Source organism: Coregonus lavaretus (assembly GCF_964263955.1).
Source record: "Coregonus lavaretus genome assembly, contig: HAP1_SCAFFOLD_401, whole genome shotgun sequence".
Classification (NCBI taxonomy): Eukaryota; Metazoa; Chordata; class Actinopteri; order Salmoniformes; family Salmonidae; genus Coregonus; species Coregonus lavaretus.
This window is the reverse complement of record NW_028164369.1, coordinates 59495-80623: the sequence shown is the minus strand read 5'-3', so window position 1 is coordinate 80623 and position 21129 is coordinate 59495. Positions and strand designations below refer to the sequence as shown.

At 36.7% G+C, this 21129-nt stretch overlaps 1 long non-coding RNA gene across 1 annotated transcript; it reads left to right on the top strand.

The window, feature by feature from the left end:
- Window positions 1-351: 351 nt before the first annotated feature.
- On the top strand, window positions 352-4172 carry LOC311117096. The gene is made up of 3 exons (XR_014611560.1): window positions 352-483; window positions 660-686; window positions 3814-4172. It is a non-coding gene; the product is annotated as an uncharacterized lncRNA (long non-coding RNA).
- Window positions 4173-21129: the final 16957 nt, after the last annotated feature.

Here is a 21129-nt window from a genome sequence, read left to right as displayed (position 1 = left end):
TACAGTAGTTAGTGCACACATTTTCATACTTTTTTAGTACTGGTCCCCCGTGTGAATCGAACCCACAACCCTGGTGTTGCAAGGGCCATGCTCTACCAACTGAGCTCATGGGAACACAATTAATATTCTTAAAATCTGATTTTAAACCTAATCCTAACCCACAGTGCTAATCTTATGCAACCTTAAACTTAAATTAAGACCAGAAATGTACATGATTGTTTTCATGAAATGTTGCGATAGGCCTATAGACAATATTGACTTTGTGGCTGGGTTATCTAACAAGCAGAGAAGCAAGGGGGGAGGAGTTTACTCCCAAGTGCCTGTGCAAAGGTGAAAGTGAAAGTTCTGTCTCAGTATAGACCTGAGGTGAAGACTGTTCTGTAAAAACGTGTTGACATGCATATATAGTGAATATTAGAGTATGGTTATGGATTTAAATAAACTATTTTTAATCTGAAGTGGAGGACGTGAAGACCAGTAAAGGTAAGAGGATATCTCAGTATATTTCACTTTCCAAACAAGACACAACACTCTTAAAACAATGAGGACTGGAGAAAGAGGAAGTGATGTTTCTATCTGTGAGATTGAGAAAAAGAGAGAATCTGATGAATAGATGGTGGTAATGATGTGAACATGAATGTTTTCTCTTTTTATTGCAGGGAAAATGGCAGAGTCCAGAGTTCATAGTAAGTCACCATGTTCAAATTCATTATGAGCTTTTCTTTCACATATCGGGGACAACAGTACTAAACCAACTATTGAAAATGAAATGTGTTTGTGGTTTTATTTGTCTTTATGTGTAAATGTGTGTCACTGGATGAAATGTGTTAGGAACATGAGGAGTTGTAGCTGAGTTTGTGTCTGTGAGAAACAGCTCTACTGCTCCACAGTGACATCTCCCTCCAAACGTCTCCTTTCATTATGAAACCCATTTAATCCAGTCGGTCACAATACAGAAGAAAAAAAAAACGTTTGTACTTTACATATTCTAGAGAAGTTAAAGTTGTTCTTATCAACAAATAAATGAAATGATTAATCCAGAGCAAATGACAGGAGCAATTAGGATTAAGTGCTTTGCTCAAGAGCATTTCGACACATATTTTACCTAGTTGGCTCAGGGATTCAAACCTTTCGGTTACTGTCCCAAGGCTCTTAACCGCTAGGCTACCTGCCACACATTTCTGACCAATGGGAAAATACAGTGTCTCTAATTTGTTCTATATATTTAATCATAGCAGATTATTTACTTTTTCAGTAGATTGAAGTTGAGTTGGGTTATGGATATACTTCATCAAAATGATGTTACAGATGATTTTACCATTATCCATTAGCCTTTAGTAATGTTTAAACCAGTGATTTTTACTGTAAAACATCATATTTTCTTATTTCAGGGGGAATTGGCCATGTATAAACACATAAACTGAAATAGTATAATAATTTAACTGATATTTAATGTCAATAGGTTTGTTTAGTGTCTCTTGCACAATGGTAGACCTGGTTTGTATGAATGTTGAGGCTTGGGCACTGGGGTAGACTGTTTTATATGAGTATGCCCATGGATTTACCTGGTTTATATGAGTCATAGGGTGTAGGGATACACAAGGCTCATACAGGTAATGGGTCTGGATGGACGTCTATTGCCCATTCAAATCCTTTCTGGCAACAACATTTGTGGTAGGAATAAAGGGAATGGGGCTGGGGCACATGTGTTATACCACTGTACTATGAGTTTATCTATGAAATTGAAATTGCAACCGGGAGACCAATGGGGCGGCGCACAATTGGCCCAGCGTCGTCCAAGGTAGGGGAGGGAATGGCCGGCAGGGAGGTAGCTCAGTTGGTAGAGCATGGCGTTTGCAACGCCAGGGTTGTGGGTTCGATTCCCACGGGGGCCAGTATGAAAAAATAAAAAATAAAAATAATAATAATAAAGAATAATGTATGCACTAACTGTAAGTCGCTCTGGATAAGAGTGTCTGCTAAATAATGTAAAATATATATATATATATATATATACAGTGGGGAGAACAAGTATTTGATACACTGCCGATTTTGCAGGTTTTCCTACTTACAAAGCATGTAGAGGTCTGTAATTTTTAGCATAGGTACACTTCAACTGTGAGAGACGGAGTCTAAATAAAAATCCAGAAAATCACATTGTATGATTTTTAAGTAATTAATTAGCATTTTATTGCATGACATAAGTATTTGATCACCTACCAACCAGTAAGAATTCCGGCTCTCACAAACCTGTTAGTTTTTCTTTAAGAAGCCCTCCTGTTCTCCACTCATTACCTGTATTAACTGCACCTTTTTGAACTCGTTACCTGTATAAAAGACACCTGTCCACACACTCAATCAAACAGACTCCAACCTCTCCACAATGGCCAAGACCAGAGAGCTGTGTAAGGACATCAGGGATAAAATTGTAGACCTGCACAAGGCTGGGATGGGCTACAGGACAATATGCAAGCAGCTTGGTGAGAAGGCAACAACTGTTGGTGCAATTATTAGAAAATGGAAGAAGTTCAAGATGACGGTCAATCACCCTCGGTCTGGGGCTCCATGCAAGATCTCACCTCGTGGGGCATCAATGATCATGAGGAAGGTGAGGGATCAGCCCAGAACTACACGGCAGGACCTGGTCAATGACCTGAAGAGAGCTGGGACCACAGTCTCAAAGAAAACCATTAGTAACACACTACGCCGTCATGGATTAAAATCCTGCAGCGCACGCAAGGTCCCCCTGCTCAAACCAGCGCATGTCCAGGCCCGTCTGAAGTTTGCCAATGACCATCTGGATGATCCAGAGGAGGAATGGGAGAAGGTCATGTGGTCTGATGAGACATAAATAGAGCTTTTTGGTCTAAACTCCACTCGCCGTGTTTGGAGGAAGAAGAAGGATGAGTACAACCCCAAGAACACCATCCCAACCATGAAGCATGGTGGTGGAAACATCATTCTTTGGGGATGCTTTTCTGCAAAGGGGACAGGATGACTGCACCGTATTGAGGGGAGGATGGATGGGGCCATGTATCGTGAGATCTTGGCCAACAACCTCCTTCCCTCAGTAAGAGCATTGAAGATGGGTCGTGGCTGGGTCTTCCAGCATGACAACGACCCGAAACACACAGCCAGGGCAACTAAGGAGTGGCTCCGTAAGAAGCATCTCAAGGTCCTTGAGTGGCCTAGCCTGTCTCCAGACCTGAACCCAATAGAAAATCTTTGGAGGGAGCTGAAAGTCCGTATTTCCCAGCGACAGCCCCGAAACCTGAAGGATCTGGAGAAGGTCTGTATGGAGGAGTGGGCCAAAATCCCTGCTGCAGTGTGTGCAAACCTGGTCAAGACCTACAGGAAACGTATGATCTCTGTAATTGCAAACAAAGGTTTCTGTACCAAATATTAAGTTCTGCTTTTCTGATGTATCAAATACTTATGTCATGCAATTAAATGCAAATGAATTACTTAAAAATCATACAATGTGATTTTCTGGATTTTTGTTTTAGATTCCGTCTCTCACAGTTGAAGTGTACCTATGATCAAAATTACAGACCTCTACATGCTTTGTAAGTAGGGAAACCTGCAAAATCGGCAGTGTATCAAATACTTGTTCTCCCCACTGTATATACTTTCCTTCAAATGAATATGTCTGTCTGGGATTGTATATGTTGTATTTTAGAATTGACATGGTCCTGGTTGTTGTATGTCTATTGTAGTTTTTAATTCCACTGTGTTTATAAATGTACTGAGAGTATTTGTGTTCCTGACACAGATGATGGCATTAAACCAGAAATGTTCTCTCTTTCTGAACAGCTCAGTTTAAACTCACCTCAAAAGACCATGTAAGGGCTGATGTTGGTGAAAACGTCACCCTCCCCTGTCACCTCTCACCTGAGGCCAGTGATGTTGCCATGACGATCAGGTGGTTTAAAGAGACAGAGTGTATTTACCTGTATAAGAATGGCCAGGTGACAGAGAGGAGTGGCTATGAGGGCAGAGTGAGTCTGATCACCCAGGAGCTGGAGAGAGGCAATGTGTCTCTGAGGCTGAGAGACATCAGGGAGTCAGATGATGGAGTCTACATATGTCAGGTCATCCATGGAGAACAGAAGGAGGAGGATGCAGTGTGTTTAAGGGTCAGAGGTAAGTGTTCTATAACTCCAGTAATGTTTTTAAACACCTAAACAACAACAACCAGTCTCTTTCCCTGTACAGAACACTTCTACTTTCTCATGTAGGTAGGAGTTCATAGTAGGAGTTACAGATGAATAGACTAGATTAATTCTGAATATCAACAAGTTAGAATGCATATTTCAATCACTCTGAGTTTTGAGCTTGATGTCCTAAATCATTTGAAGCATTCCAATATTACTGGTCACGTCCTTTGATTGTCATTAGTAATGAATGTGATGAACACCCATACCCCCCTGATGTATATCAAATCACTATGGTATTTGATTGGATAATGTGACAGATGGTGATTTGAAGGTAATAACACATTATTCATTACTCTCCATCTTGGATAATGGTTGATCAGCTATGCGTGTGTAATTACTTATTTGTCTTTTTTGTTTATTGACAACCAATAAGACAAGACAAAGAAAAGACCAGAGTGTTAATCTGATACTATGAATAAGTACAGGCCTTGTGAACAGCAGTGTGTCTTCTTCAAGGCTCCAAATTAATTCAGTTTCTTTAGATTTATCATTACTCTTGTCACGATCGTCGTTAAGAGAGGAGGACCAAGGCGCAGCGTGATGAACGAACATGTTTATTTATCATTAGCGATAAACACGGACAGTAAACAAAAACAACAAACAACTCGTAACGTCCTAGGTAACATAGACCAACACGGAACAAGAACCCACAAACACAAAGGGAAAAACAGACAGTTTAAATATGGCTCCCAATCAGAGACAACCAGCCACAGCTGACACTCGTTGCCTCTGATTGGGAGTCACTCAGGCCAACATAGAAATAACCAAACTAGAACTCCCAACATAGACATACACCACATAGAAAGAACACACCCTGGCTCAACATATAGAGTCCCAGAGCCAGGGTGTTACAACTCTCCCCAAATGTTCTCAAGGTAGGTTGGATTATGATGTATAGATGTTCTTCAAATTATCCTGAATTTACATATAGCCCTCCCACAATATATCTGCCATAGAGCTCAACAATTCGCACACCAAAAGTAAAATGGAACAGCTTGAATTCAGCTTGATGTCACAGTATGAAGCATTCAGTAATTCTCAGACTGCTCACATAGTAGCACTGATTACATCCCTTTCCCTAGATGTACATTAGTAATTATTGTGATGAACAGTCATTCCAATATGATGTATGGTATTTCATTAAATTATGTAATGACACAGAAATTCAATGAACAATAATAACTAATGCATTCTGTTTTACATGATCATTATTCATGACTCTCCATCTTGGATAATGGATGATCTGAAGACCGTGAGTAATTACTTATGTCTTTTTTGTTTATTGACAACCAATAAGACAAGACAAAGAACAGACCAGAGTGTTAATCTGATACTATGGATAAGTACAGGCTTTGTGAACAGCAGTGTGTCTTCAAGGCTACAAATTAAATCAGTTTCTTTAGATTTATCATTACTCTCCCCAAATGTTCTCAAGGTAGGTTGGATTATGATGTATAGATAATCTTCAATTTATCCTGAATTTACATACCATAGTCCTCCCACTATATATCTGCCATAGAGCTCAGCAATTCACACTCAAAATGAAAATGGAATCAGCTTGAATTCAGCTTGATGTCCTAGTATGAAGCATTCAGACATTCTAAGACTGCTGACATAGTAGCACTGCTTACATCCCTTTCCCTAGATGTACATTAGTAATGAATGTGTTGAACAGTCATTGCAGTATGATGTGTGGTATTTGATTGAATAATGTAATGTGACAGAAATGAGATTGAATGTAACTGTAATAACTCATACATTTTGTTATACATTATCATTATTCATTACTCTCCATCTTGGATAATGGATGATCAGGAGCAATACCATTGCCCTCCAACAATATATATGCCATATAGTTCAACATTTCACATAGCCCTCCAACAATATATCTGCCATAGAGGTCAACATTTCACATAGCCCTCCCACAATATATCTGCCATAGAGCTCAACATTTCACATAGCCCTCCCACAATATATCTGCCATAGAGCTCAATATATCTGCCATAGGGCTCAACAATTCACACACCAAAATAAAATTGGAACAGCTTGAATTCAGCTTGATGTCATAGTATGAAGCATTCAGTCATTCTCAGACTGCTCACATAGTAGCACTGATTACATCCCTTTCCCTAGATGTACATTAGTAATGAATGTGATGAACAGTCATTCCAATATGATGTATGGTATTTCATTAAATTATGTAATGAGACAGAAATTCAATGAACAATAATAACTAATGCATTCTGTTTTACATGATCATTATTCATGACTCTCCATCTTGGATAATGGATGATCTGAAGTCCGTGAGTAATTACTTATGTCTTTTTTGTTTATTGACAACCAATAACACAAGACAAAGAACAGACCAGAGTGTTAATCTGATACTATGAATAAGTACAGGCCTTGTGAACAGCAGTGTGTCTTCTTCAAGGCTACAAATTAAATCAGTTTCTTTAGATGTATCATTACTCTCCCCAAATGTTCTCAAGGTAGGTTGGATTATGATGTATAGATATTCTTCAATTTATTCTGAATTTACATACCATAGTCCTCCCACAATATATCTGCCATAGAGCTCAGCAATTCACACTCAAAATTAAAATGGAATCAGCTTGATTTCAGCATGATGTCCTAGTATGAAGCATTCAGACATTCTAAGACTGCTGACATAATAGCACTGATTACATCCCTTTCTCTAGATGTACATTAGTAATGAATGTGTTGAACAGTCATTGCTGTATGATGTGTGGTATTTGATTGAATAATGTAATGTGACAGAAATGAGATTGAATGTAACTGTAATAACTCATACATTTTGTTATACATGATCATTATTCATTACTCTCCATCTTGGATAATGGATGATCAGGAGAAATACCATAGCCCTCCAACAATATATATGCCATATAGTTCAATATTTCACATAGCCCTCCCACAATATATCTGCCATAGAGCTCAACAATTCGCACACCAAAATTAAAATGGAACAGCTTGAATTCAGCTTGATGTCACAGTATGAAGCATTCAGTTATTCTCAGACTGCTCACATAGTAGCACTGATTACATCCCTTTCCCTAGATGTACATTAGTAATGAATGTGATGAACAGTCATTCCAATATGATGTATGATATTTCATTAAATTATGTAATGAGACAGAAATTCAATGAACAATAATAACTAATCCATTCTGTTTTACATGATCATTATTCATGACTCTCCATCTTGGATAATGGATTATCAGGAAAACGTGAGTAATTACTTAATTGTCTTTTTTGTTTATTGACAACTAATAAGACAAGACAAAGAACAGACCAGAGTGTTAATCTGATCCTATAAAGAAGTACAGGCCTTGTGAACAGCAGTGTGTCTTCATGGCTCCAAATTAATTCAGTTTCTTTACATTTAAAAATACTCTCTCCAAATGTTCTCAAGGTAGGTTGGATTATGATGTATAGATATTCTTCAATTTATCCTGAATTTACATACCATAGCCCTCCCACAATATATCTGCCATAGTGCTCAGCAATTCACACTCAAAATTAAAATGGAACAGCTTGAATTCAGCTTGTTGTCCTAGTATGAAGCATTCAGACATTCTCAGACTGCTCACATATTAGCACTGATTACATCCCTTTCCCTAGATGTACATTAGTAATGAATGTGTTGAACAGTCATTGCAGTATGATGTGTGGTGTTTGATTGAATAATGTAATGTGACAGAAATGAGATTGAATGTAACTGTAATAACTCATACATTTTGTTATACATTATCATTATTCATTACTCTCCATCTTGGATAATGGATGATCAGGAGCAATACCATAGCCCTCCAACAATATATATGCCATGTAGTTCAACATTTCACATAGCCCTCCCACAATATATCTGCCATAGAGCTCAACATTTCACATAGCCCTCCCACAATATATCTGCCATAGGGCTCAACAATTCACACACCAAAATTAAAATGGAACAGCTTGAATTCAGCTTGATGTCCTAGTATGAAGCATTCAGTCATTCTCAGACTGCTCACATAGTAGCACTGATTACATCCCTTTCCCTAGATGTACATTAGTAATTATTGTGATGAACAGTCATTCCAATATGATGTATGGTATTTCATTAAATTATGTAATGAGACAGAAATTCAATGAACAATAATAACTAATGCATTCTGTTTTACATGATCATTATTCATGACTCTCCATCTTGGATAATGGATTATCAGGAAGACGTGAGTAATTACTTATGTCTTTTTTGTTTATTGACAACCAATAACACAAGACAAAGAACAGACCAGAGTGTTAATCTGATACTATGAATAAGTACAGGCCTTGTGAACAGCAGTGTGCCTACTTCAAGGCTACAAATTAAATCAGTTTCTTTAGATTTATCATTACTCTCCCCAAATGTTCTCAAGGTAGGTTGGATTATGATGTATAGATATTCTTCAATTTATCCTGAATTTACATACCATAGTCCTCCCACTATATATCTGCCATAGAGCTCAGCAATTCACACTCAAAATTAAAATGGAACAGCTTGAATTCAGCTTGATGTCCTAGTATGAAGCATATAGACGTTCTAAGACTGCTCACATAGTAGCACTGCTTACATCCCTTTCCCTAGATGTACATTAGTAATGAATGTGATGAACAGTCATTCCAATATGATGTATGATATTTCATGAAGTTATGTAATGAGACAGAAATTCAATGAACAATATTAACTCATGCATTCTGTTTTACATGATCATTATTCATGAATCTCCATCTTGAACAATGGTTGATCAGCTACGGGTGAGTAATTACTTATGTCTTTTTTATTTATTGACAACCAATAACACAAGACAAAGAAAAGACCAGAGTGTTAATCTGATACTATGAATAAGTACAGGCCTTGTGAACAGCAGTGTGTCTTCAAGGCTCCAAATTAATTCAGTTTCTTTACATTTATCAATACTCTATACAAATGTTCTCAAGGTAGGTTGGATTATGATGTATAGATATTCTTCAATTTATCCTGAATTTACATACCATAGCCCTCCCACAATATATCTGCAATAGAGCTCAACAATTCGCACACCAAAATTAAAATGGAACAGCTTGAATTCAGCTTGATGTCATAGTATGAAGCATTCAGTCATTCTCAGACTGCTCACATAGTAGCACTGCTTACATCCCTTTCCCTAGATGTACATTAGTAATGAATGTGATGAACAGTCATTCCAATATGATGTATGATATTTCATGAAGTTATGTAATGAGACAGAAATTCAATGAACAATATTAACTCATGCATTCTGTTTTACATGATCATTATTCATGAATCTCCATCTTGAACAATGGTTGATCAGCTACGGGTGAGTAATTACTTATTTGTCTTTTTTATTTATTGACAACCAATAACACAAGACAAAGAAAAGACTGGAGTGTTAATCTGATACTATGAATAAGTACAGGCCTTGTGAACAGCAGTGTGCCTTCTTCAAGGCTACAAATTAAATCAGTTGCTTTACATTTATCAATACTCTCCCCAAATGTTCTCAAGGTAGGTTGGATTATGATGTATAGATATTCTTCAATTTATCCTGAATTTACATACCATAGTCCTCCCACTATATATCTGCCATAGAGCTCAGCAATTCACACTCAAAATGAAAATGGAATCAGCTTGAATTCAGCTTGATGTCCTAGTATGAAGCATATAGACGTTCTAAGACTGCTGACATATTAGCACTGATTACATCCCTTTCCCTAGATGTACATTAGTAATGAATGTGATGAACAGTCATTCCAATATGATGTATGATATTTCATGAAGTTATGTAATGAGACAGAAATTCAATGAACAATATTAACTCATGCATTCTGTTTTACATGATCATTATTCATGAATCTCCATCTTGAACAATGGTTGATCAGCTACGGGTGAGTAATTACTTATTTGTCTTTTTTGTTTATTGACAACCAATAACACAAGACAAAGAAAAGACTGGAGTGTTAATCTGATACTATGAATAAGTACAGGCCTTGTGAACAGCAATGTGTCTTCTTCAAGGCTACAAATTAAATCAGTTTCTTTACATTTATCAATACTCTCCCCAAATGTTCTCAAGGTAGGTTGGATTATGATGTATAGATATTCTTCAATTTATCCTGAATTTACATACCATAGTCCTCCCACTATATATCTGCCATGGAGCTCAGCAATTCACACTCAAAATGAAAATGGAATCAGCTTGAATTCAGCTTGATGTCCTAGTATGAAGCATATAGACGTTCTAAGACTGCTGACATATTAGCACTGATTACATCCCTTTCCCTAGATGTACATTAGTAATGAATGTGATGAACAGTCATTCCAATATGATGTATGATATTTCATGAAGTTATGTAATGAGACAGAAATTCAATGAACAATATTAACTCATGCATTCTGTTTTACATGATCATTATTCATGAATCTCCATCTTGAACAATGGTTGATCAGTTGTGGGTGAGTAATTACTTATCTGTCTTTTTTGTTTATTGACAACCAATAAGACAAGACAAAGAAAGACCAGAGTGTTAATCTGATACTATGAATAAGTACAGGCCTTGTGAACAGCAGTGTGCCTTCTTCAAGGCTACAAATTAATTCAGTTACTTTAGATTTATCATTACTCTCCCCAAATGTTCTCAAGGTAGGTTGGATTATGATGTATAGATATTCTTCAAATTATCCTGAATTTACATACCATAGCCCTCCCACAATATATCTGCCATAGAGCTCAACAATTCACACACCAAAATTAAAATGGAACAGCTTGAATTCAGCTTGATGTCCTAATATGAAGCATTCAGACATTCTAAGGCTGCTGACATAGTAGCACTGATTACATCCCTTTCCCTAGATGTACATTAGTAATGAATGTGATGAACAGTCATTCCAATATGATGTATGATATTTCATGAAGTTATGTAATGAGACAGAAATTCAATGAACAATATTAACTCATGCATTCTGTTTTACATGATCATTATTCATGAATCTCCATCTTGAACAATGGTTGATCAGCTACGGGTGAGTAATTACTTATTTGTCTTTTTTATTTATTGACAACCAATAACACAAGACAAAGAAAAGACTGGAGTGTTAATCTGATACTATGAATAAGTACAGGCCTTGTGAACAGCAGTGTGCCTTCTTCAAGGCTACAAATTAAATCAGTTGCTTTACATTTATCAATAATCTCCCCAAATGTTCTCAAGGTAGGTTGGATTATGATGTATAGATATTCTTCAATTTATCCTGAATTTACATACCATAGTCCTCCCACTATATATCTGCCATAGAGCTCAGCAATTCACACTCAAAATGAAAATGGAATCAGCTTGAATTCAGCTTGATGTCCTAGTATGAAGCATATAGACGTTCTAAGACTGCTGACATATTAGCACTGATTACATCCCTTTCCCTAGATGTACATTAGTAATGAATGTGATGAACAGTCATTCCAATATGATGTATGATATTTCATGAAGTTATGTAATGAGACAGAAATTCAATGAACAATATTAACTCATGCATTCTGTTTTACATGATCATTATTCATGAATCTCCATCTTGAACAATGGTTGATCAGCTACGGGTGAGTAATTACTTATTTGTCTTTTTTGTTTATTGACAACCAATAACACAAGACAAAGAAAAGACTGGAGTGTTAATCTGATACTATGAATAAGTACAGGCCTTGTGAACAGCAGTGTGTCTTCTTCAAGGCTACAAATTAAATCAGTTTCTTTACATTTATCAATACTCTCCCCAAATGTTCTCAAGGTAGGTTGGATTATGATGTATAGATATTCTTTAATTTATCCTGAATTTACATACCATAGTCCTCCCACTATATATCTGCCATAGAGCTCAGCAATTCACACTCAAAATGAAAATGGAATCAGCTTGAATTCAGCTTGATGTCCTAGTATGAAGCATATAGACGTTCTAAGACTGCTGACATATTAGCACTGATTACATCCCTTTCCCTAGATGTACATTAGTAATGAATGTGATGAACAGTCATTCCAATATGATGTATGATATTTCATGAAGTTATGTAATGAGACAGAAATTCAATGAACAATATTAACTCATGCATTCTGTTTTACATGATCATTATTCATGAATCTCCATCTTGAACAATGGTTGGTCAGTTGTGGGTGAGTAATTACTTATCTGTCTTTTTTGTTTATTGACAACCAATAAGACAAGACAAAGAAAGACCAGAGTGTTAATCTGATACTATGAATAAGTACAGGCCTTGTGAACAGCAGTGTGCCTTCTTCAAGGCTACAAATTAATTCAGTTACTTTAGATTTATCATTACTCTCCCCAAATGTTCTCAAGGTAGGTTGGATTATGATGTATAGATATTCTTCAAATTATCCTGAATTTACATACCATAGCCCTCCCACAATATATCTGCCATAGAGCTCAACAATTCACAGACCAAAATTAAAATGGAACAGCTTGAATTCAGCTTGATGTCCTAATATGAAGCATTCAGACATTCTAAGGCTGCTGACATAGTAGCACTGATTACATCCCTTTCCCTAGATGTACATTAGTAATCAATGTGATGAACAGTCATTCCAATATGATGTATGATATTTCATTAAATTATGTAATGAGACAGAAATTCAATGAACAATAATAACTAATGCATTCTGTTTTACATGATCATTATTCATGACTCTCCATCTTGGATAATGGTTTATCAGGAAGACGTGAGTAATTACTTATGTCTTTTTTGTTTATTGACAACCAATAACACAAGACAAAGAAAAGACCGGAGTGTTCATCTGATACTATGAATAAGTACAGGCCTTGTGAACAGCAGTGTGTCTTCTTCAAGGCTACAAATTAAATCAGTTTCTTTAGATTTATCATTACTCTCCCCAAATGTTCTCAAGGTAGGTTGGATTATGATGTATAGATATTCTTCAATTTATCCTGAATTTACATACCATAGTCCTCCCACTATATATCTGCCATAGAGCTCAGCAATTCACACTCAAAATGAAAATGGAATCAGCTTGAATTCAGCTTGATGTCCTAGTATGAAGCATATAGACGTTCTAAGACTGCTGACATATTAGCACTGATTACATCCCTTTCCCTAGATGTACATTAGTAATGAATGTGATGAACAGTCATTCCAATATGATGTGTGATATTTCATGAAGTTATGTAATGAGACAGAAATTCAATGAACAATATTAACTAATGCATTCTGTTTTACATGATCATTATTCATGAATCTCCATCTTGAACAATGGTTGATCAGCTACGGGTGAGTAATTACTTATTTGTCTTTTTTGTTTATTGACAACCAATAACACAGGACAAAGAAAAGACTGGAGTGTTAATCTGATACTATGAATAAGTACAGGCCTTGTGAACAGCAATGTGCCTTCTTCAAGGCTACAAATTAAATCAGTTTCTTTACATTTATCATTACTCTCCCCAAATGTTCTCAAGGTAGGTTGGATTATGATGTATAGATATTCTTCAATGTATCCTGAATTTACATACCATAGTCCTCCCACTATGTATCTGCCATAGAGCTCAGCAATTCACACTCAAAATGAAAATGGAATCAGCTTGAATTCAGCTTGATGTCCTAGTATGAAGCATATAGACGTTCTAAGACTGCTGACATATTAGCACTGATTACATCCCTTTCCCTAGATGTACATTAGTAATGAATGTGATGAACAGTCATTCCAATATGATGTATGATATTTCATGAAGTTATGTAATGAGACAGAAATTCAATGAACAATATTAACTCATGCATTCTGTTTTACATGATCATTATTCATGAATCTCCATCTTGAACAATGGTTGATCAGTTGTGGGTGAGTAATTACTTATCCGTCTTTTTTGTTTATTGACAACAAATAACACAAGACAAAGAACAGACCAGAGTGTTAATCTGATCCTATAAAGAAGTACAGGCCTTGTGAACAGCAGTGTGTCTTCAAGGCTCCACATTAATTCAGTTTCTTTACATTTATCAATACTCTCTCCAAATGTTCTCAAGGTAGGTTGGATTATGATGTATAGATGTTCTTCAAATTATCCTGAATTTACATACCATAGCCCTCCCACAATATATCTGCCATAGAGCTCAACAATTCACACACCAAAATTAAAATGGAACAGCTTGAATTCAGCTTGATGTCCTAGTATGAAGCATTCAGACATTCTAAGGCTGCTGACATAGTAGCACTGATTACATCCCTTTCCCTAGATGTACATTAGTAATGAATGTGATGAACAGTCATTCCAATATGATGTATGATATTTCATTAAATTATGTAATGAGACAGAAATTCAATGAACAATAATAACTAATGCATTCTTTTTTACATGATCATTATTCATGACTCTCCATCTTGGATAATGGATTATCAGGAAGACGTGAGTAATTACTTATGTCTTTTTTGTTTATTGACAACCAATAACACAAGACAAAGAACAGACCAGAGTGTTAATCTGATACTATGAATAAGTACAGGCCTTGTGAACAGCAGTGTGCCTACTTCAAGGCTACAAATTAAATCAGTTTCTTTAGATTTATCATTACTCTCCCCAAATGTTCTCAAGGTAGGTTGGATTATGATGTATAGATATTCTTCAATTAATCCTGAATTTACATACCATAGTCCTCCCACTATATATCTGCCATAGAGCTCAGCAATTCACACTCAAAATGAAAATGGAACAGCTTGAATTCAGCTTGATGTCCTAGTATGAAGCATATAGACGTTCTAAGACTGCTGACATATTAGCACTGATTACATCCCTTTCCCTAGATGTACATTAGTAATGAATGTGATGAACAGTCATTCCAATATGATGTATGATATTTCATGAAGTTATGTAATGAGACAGAAATTCAATGAACAATATTAACTCATGCATTCTGTTTTACATGATCATTATTCATGAATCTTCATCTTGAACAATGGTTGATCAGCTACGGGTGAGTAATTACTTATTTGTCTTTTTTGTTTATTGACAACCAATAACACAAGACAAAGAACAGACCAGAGTGTTAATCTGATCCTATAAAGAAGTACAGGCCTTGTGAACAGCAGTGTGTCTTCAAGGCTACAAATTAAATCAGTTTCTTTACATTTATCATTACTCTCCCCAAATGTTCTCAAGGTAGGTTGGATTATGATGTATAGATATTCTTAAATTTATCCTGAATTTACATACCATAGTCCTCCCACAATATATCTGCCATAGAGCTCAACATTTCACACACCAAAATTAAAATGGAACAGCTTGAATTCAGCTTGATGTCCTAATATGAAGCATTCAGACATTCTAAGGCTGCTGACATAGTAGCACTGATTACATCCCTTTCCCTAGATGTACATTAGTAATGAATGTGATGAACAGTCATTCCAATATGATGTATGATATTTCATTAAATTATGTAATGAGACAGAAATTCAATGAACAATAATAACTAATGCATTCTGTTTTACATGATCATTATTCATGACTCTCCATCTTGGATAATGGTTTATCAGGAAGACGTGAGTAATTACTTATGTCTTTTTTGTTTATTGACAACCAATAACACAAGACAAAGAAAAGAGCGGAGTGTTCATCTGATACTATGAATAAGTACAGGCCTTGTGAACAGCAGTGTGTCTTCTTCAAGGCTACAAATTAAATCAGTTTCTTTAGATTTATCATTACTCTCCCCAAATGTTCTCAAGGTAGGTTGGATTATGATGTATAGATATTCTTCAATTTATCCTGAATTTACATACCATAGTCCTCCCACTATATATCTGCCATAGAGCTCAGCAATTCACACTCAAAATGAAAATGGAATCAGCTTGAATTCAGCTTGATGTCCTAGTATGAAGCATATAGCCGTTCTAAGACTGCTGACATATTAGCACTGATTACATCCCTTTCCCTAGATGTACATTAGTAATGAATGTGATGAACAGTCATTCCAATATGATGTGTGATATTTCATGAAGTTATGTAATGAGACAGAAATTCAATGAACAATATTAACTAATGCATTCTGTTTTACATGATCATTATTCATGAATCTCCATCTTGAACAATGGTTGATCAGCTACGGGTGAGTAATTACTTATTTGTCTTTTTTGTTTATTGACAACCAATAACACAAGACAAAGAAAAGACTGGAGTGTTAATCTGATACTATGAATAAGTACAGGCCTTGTGAACAGCAATGTGCCTTCTTCAAGGCTACAAATTAAATCAGTTTCTTTACATTTATCATTACTCTCCCCAAATGTTCTCAAGGTAGGTTGGATTATGATGTATAGATATTCTTCAATGTATCCTGAATTTACATACCATAGTCCTCCCACTATGTATCTGCCATAGAGCTCAGCAATTCACACTCAAAATGAAAATGGAATCAGCTTGAATTCAGCTTGATGTCCTAGTATGAAGCATATAGACGTTCTAAGACTGCTGACATATTAGCACTGATTACATCCCTTTCCCTAGATGTACATTAGTAATGAATGTGATGAACAGTCATTCCAATATGATGTATGATATTTCATGAAGTTATGTAATGAGACAGAAATTCAATGAACAATATTAACTCATGCATTCTGTTTTACATGATCATTATTCATGAATCTCCATCTTGAACAATGGTTGATCAGTTGTGGGTGAGTAATTACTTATCCCTCTTTTTTGTTTATTGACAACCAATAACACAAGACAAAGAACAGACCAGAGTGTTAATCTGATCCTATAAAGAAGTACAGGCCTTGTGAACAGCAGTGTGTCTTCAAGGCTCCACATTAATTCAGTTTCTTTACATTTATCAATACTCTCTCCAAATGTTCTCAAGGTAGGTTGGATTATGATGTATAGATGTTCTTCAAATTATCCTGAATTTACATACCATAGCCCTCCCACAATATATCTGCCATAGAGCTCAACAATTCACACACCAAAATTAAAATGGAACAGCTTGAATTCAGCTTGATGTCCTAGTATGAAGCATTCAGACATTCTAAGGCTGCTGACATAGTAGCACTGATTACATCCCTTTCCCTAGATGTACATTAGTAATGAATGTGATGAACAGTCATTCCAATATGATGTATGATATTTCATTAAATTATGTAATGAGACAGAAATTCAATGAACAATAATAACTAATGCATTCTGTTTTACATGATCATTATTCATGACTCTCCATCTTGGATAATGGATTATCAGGAAGACGTGAGTAATTACTTATGTCTTTTTTGTTTATTGACAACCAATAACACAAGACAAAGAACAGACCAGAGTGTTAATCTGATACTATGAATAAGTACAGGCCTTGTGAACAGCAGTGTGCCTACTTCAAGGCTACAAATTAAATCAGTTTCTTTAGATTTATCATTACTCTCCCCAAATGTTCTCAAGGTAGGTTGGATTATGATGTATAGATATTCTTCAATTAATCCTGAATTTACATACCATAGTCCTCCCACTATATATCTGCCATAGAGCTCAGCAATTCACACTCAAAATGAAAATGGAACAGCTTGAATTCAGCTTGATGTCCTAGTATGAAGCATATAGACGTTCTAAGACTGCTGACATATTAGCACTGATTACATCCCTTTCCCTAGATGTACATTAGTAATGAATGTGATGAACAGTCATTCCAATATGATGTATGATATTTCATGAAGTTATGTAATGAGACAGAAATTCAATGAACAATATTAACTCATGCATTCTGTTTTACATGATCATTATTCATGAATCTTCATCTTGAACAATGGTTGATCAGCTACGGGTGAGTAATTACTTATTTGTCTTTTTTGTTTATTGACAACCAATAACACAAGACAAAGAACAGACCAGAGTGTTAATCTGATCCTATAAAGAAGTACAGGCCTTGTGAACAGCAGTGTGTCTTCAAGGCTACAAATTAAATCAGTTTCTTTACATTTATCAATACTCTCCCCAAATGTTCTCAAGGTAGGTTGGATTATGATGTATAGATATTCTTCAATTTATCCTGAATTTACATACCATAGTCCTCCCACTATATATCTGCCATAGAGCTCAGCAATTCACACTCAAAATGAAAATGGAATCAGCTTGAATTCAGCTTGATGTCCTATTATGAAGCATATAGACATTCTAAGACTGCTGACATAGTAGCACTGATTACATCCCTTTCCCTAGATGTACATTAGTAATGAATGTGATGAACAGTCATTCCAATATGATGTGTGATATTTCATGAAGTTATGTAATGAGACAGAAATTCAATGAACAATAATAACTAATGCATTCTGTTTTACATGATCATTATTCATGACTCTCCATCTTGGACAATGGATTATCAGGAAAACGTGAGTAATTACTTATGTCTTTTTTGTTTATTGACAAACAATAACACAAGACAAAGAAAAGACCGGAGTGTTCATCTGATACTATGAATAAGTACAGGCCTTGTGAACAGCAGTGTGCCTTCTTCAAGGCTACAAATTAATTCAGTTTCTTTAGATTTATCATTACTCTCCCCAAATGTTCTCAAGGTAGGTTGGATTATGATGTATAGATGTTCTTGAAATTATACTGAATGTAAACTCAGCAAAAAAAGAAACGGCCCTTTTTCAGGACCCTGTCTTTCAAAGATAATTTGTAAAAATCCAAATAACTTCACAGATTTTAATTGTAAAGAGTTTAAACACTGTTTCCCATGCTTTTTCAATTAACCATAAACAATTAATGAACATGCACCTGTGGAACGGTCGTTAAGACACTAACAGCTTACAGACGGTAGGCAATTAAGGTCACAGTTATGAAAACTTAGGACACTAAAGAGGCCTTTCTACTGACTCTGAAAAACACCAAAACAAAGATGCCCAGGGTCCCTGCTCATCTGCGTGAACGTGCCTTAGGCATGCTGCAAGGAGGCATTAGGACTGCAGATGTGGCCAGGGCAATAAATTGCAATGTCTGTACTGTGAGACACCTAAGACAGCGCTACAGTGAGACAGGACGGACAGCTGATCGTCGTCGCAGTGGCAGACCACGTGTAACAACACCTGCACAGGATCGGTACATCCGAACATCACACCTGCGGGACAGGTACAGGTTGGCAACAACAACTGCCCGAGTTACACCAGGAACGCACAATCTCTACATTAGTGCTCAGACTGTCAGCAACAGGCTGAGAGAGGCTGGACTGAGGAATTGTAGGCCTGTTGTAAGGCAGGACCTCACCAGACATCATTGGTAACAACGTCGTCGCCTATGGGCACAAACCCACCGTCACTGGCCCAGACAGGACTGGCAAAAAGTGCTGTTCACTGACGAGTCGCGGTTTTGTCTCACCAGGGGTGATGGTTGGATTCGCGTTTATCGTCGAAGGAATGAGCGTTACTCCGAGGCCTGTACTCTGGAGCGGGATCGATTTGGAGGTGGAGGGTCCGTCATGGTCTGGGGCGGTGTGTCACAGCATCATCGGACTGAGCTTGTTGTCATTGCAGGCAATCTCAACGCTGTGCGTTACAGGGAAGACATCCTCCTCCCTCATGTGGTACCCTTCCTGCAGGCTCATCCTGTCATGACCCTCCAGCATGACAATACCACCAGCCATACTACTCGTTCTGTGCGTGATTTCCTGCAAGACAGGAATGTCAGTGTTCTGCCATGGTCAGCGAAGAGCCCGGATCTCAATCCCATTTACACATCTGGGACCTGTTGGATCGGAGGGTGAGGGCTAGGGCCATTCCCCCCAGAAATTTCCGGGAACTTGCAGGTGCCTTGGTGGAAGAGTGGGGTAACATCTCACAGCAAGAACTGGAAAATCTGGTGCAGTCCATGAAGAGGAGATGCACTGCAGTACTTAATGCAGCTGGTGGCCACACCAGATACTGACTGTTACTTTTGATTTTGACCCCTCCTTTGTTCAGGGACACATTATTCCATTTCTGTTAGTCACATGTCTGTGGAACTTGTTCAGGTTATGTCTCAGTTGTTGAATCTTGTTATGTTCATACAAATATTTACACGTTAAGTTTGCTGAAAATAAACGCAGTTGACAGTGAGAGGACGTTTCTTTTTTTGCTGAGTTTATATTCCATAGAACCCTGATCCTGACACAATATAGTGTTTCTGCCATAGAGCCCAGTTCTGGTTATCACAAACCATGAAAATAATATGTTGATCAGGGATAGGCCAATAACTAAAAAAATATTATTAATTAAGTTAACCAGATCTTATTGGCGCCCACAGTCCCTACATTAGGGAGGCTTGAGAGACAGGAAACATCTGATTGTTCCTGTTTGTTCTGGATATAGTGATGTAGTCTACCAGACAGATCTCACCTCTCTTTTTTACACCATATTGTCAGGTTCAGTGTATTTACAACATGAGACCCAGGAGGATAAGTTGAAGAGGGAGGCATCAGCTGTTGAGCTTGGTAAGTATGAGATAGTCTGGAGGAGAGAGGATTGGTTCAGGGAACATTAGTGATGTTATTCCTTTTTTCAGACTAATTCATTTGGTAATGTATGAAATAGTCAATTGATCAGTTGATTGTTGGTTCAGCTCAGATAACTGTTGACTGTAGAAAACAATTATTGTACCACCTCCATCAAATTATAATGTGTCTTTATAGGCATACTATTGAATTAATGAATTAATTGCTTAATCAAACAACCAATTAAATATGTTAATTACTTTCTCTCAGAGTTGAAGATGGAAAAAGAATTAAAAGAGATATTAAGAGATGAGTTGATGAAACAACTAGAGGAGAAAGACAAACAACTGGATGATATGACCCAGGAAGTGAGAGAGAAAGAGAGACTACTGGAGGGAAAAGATAAT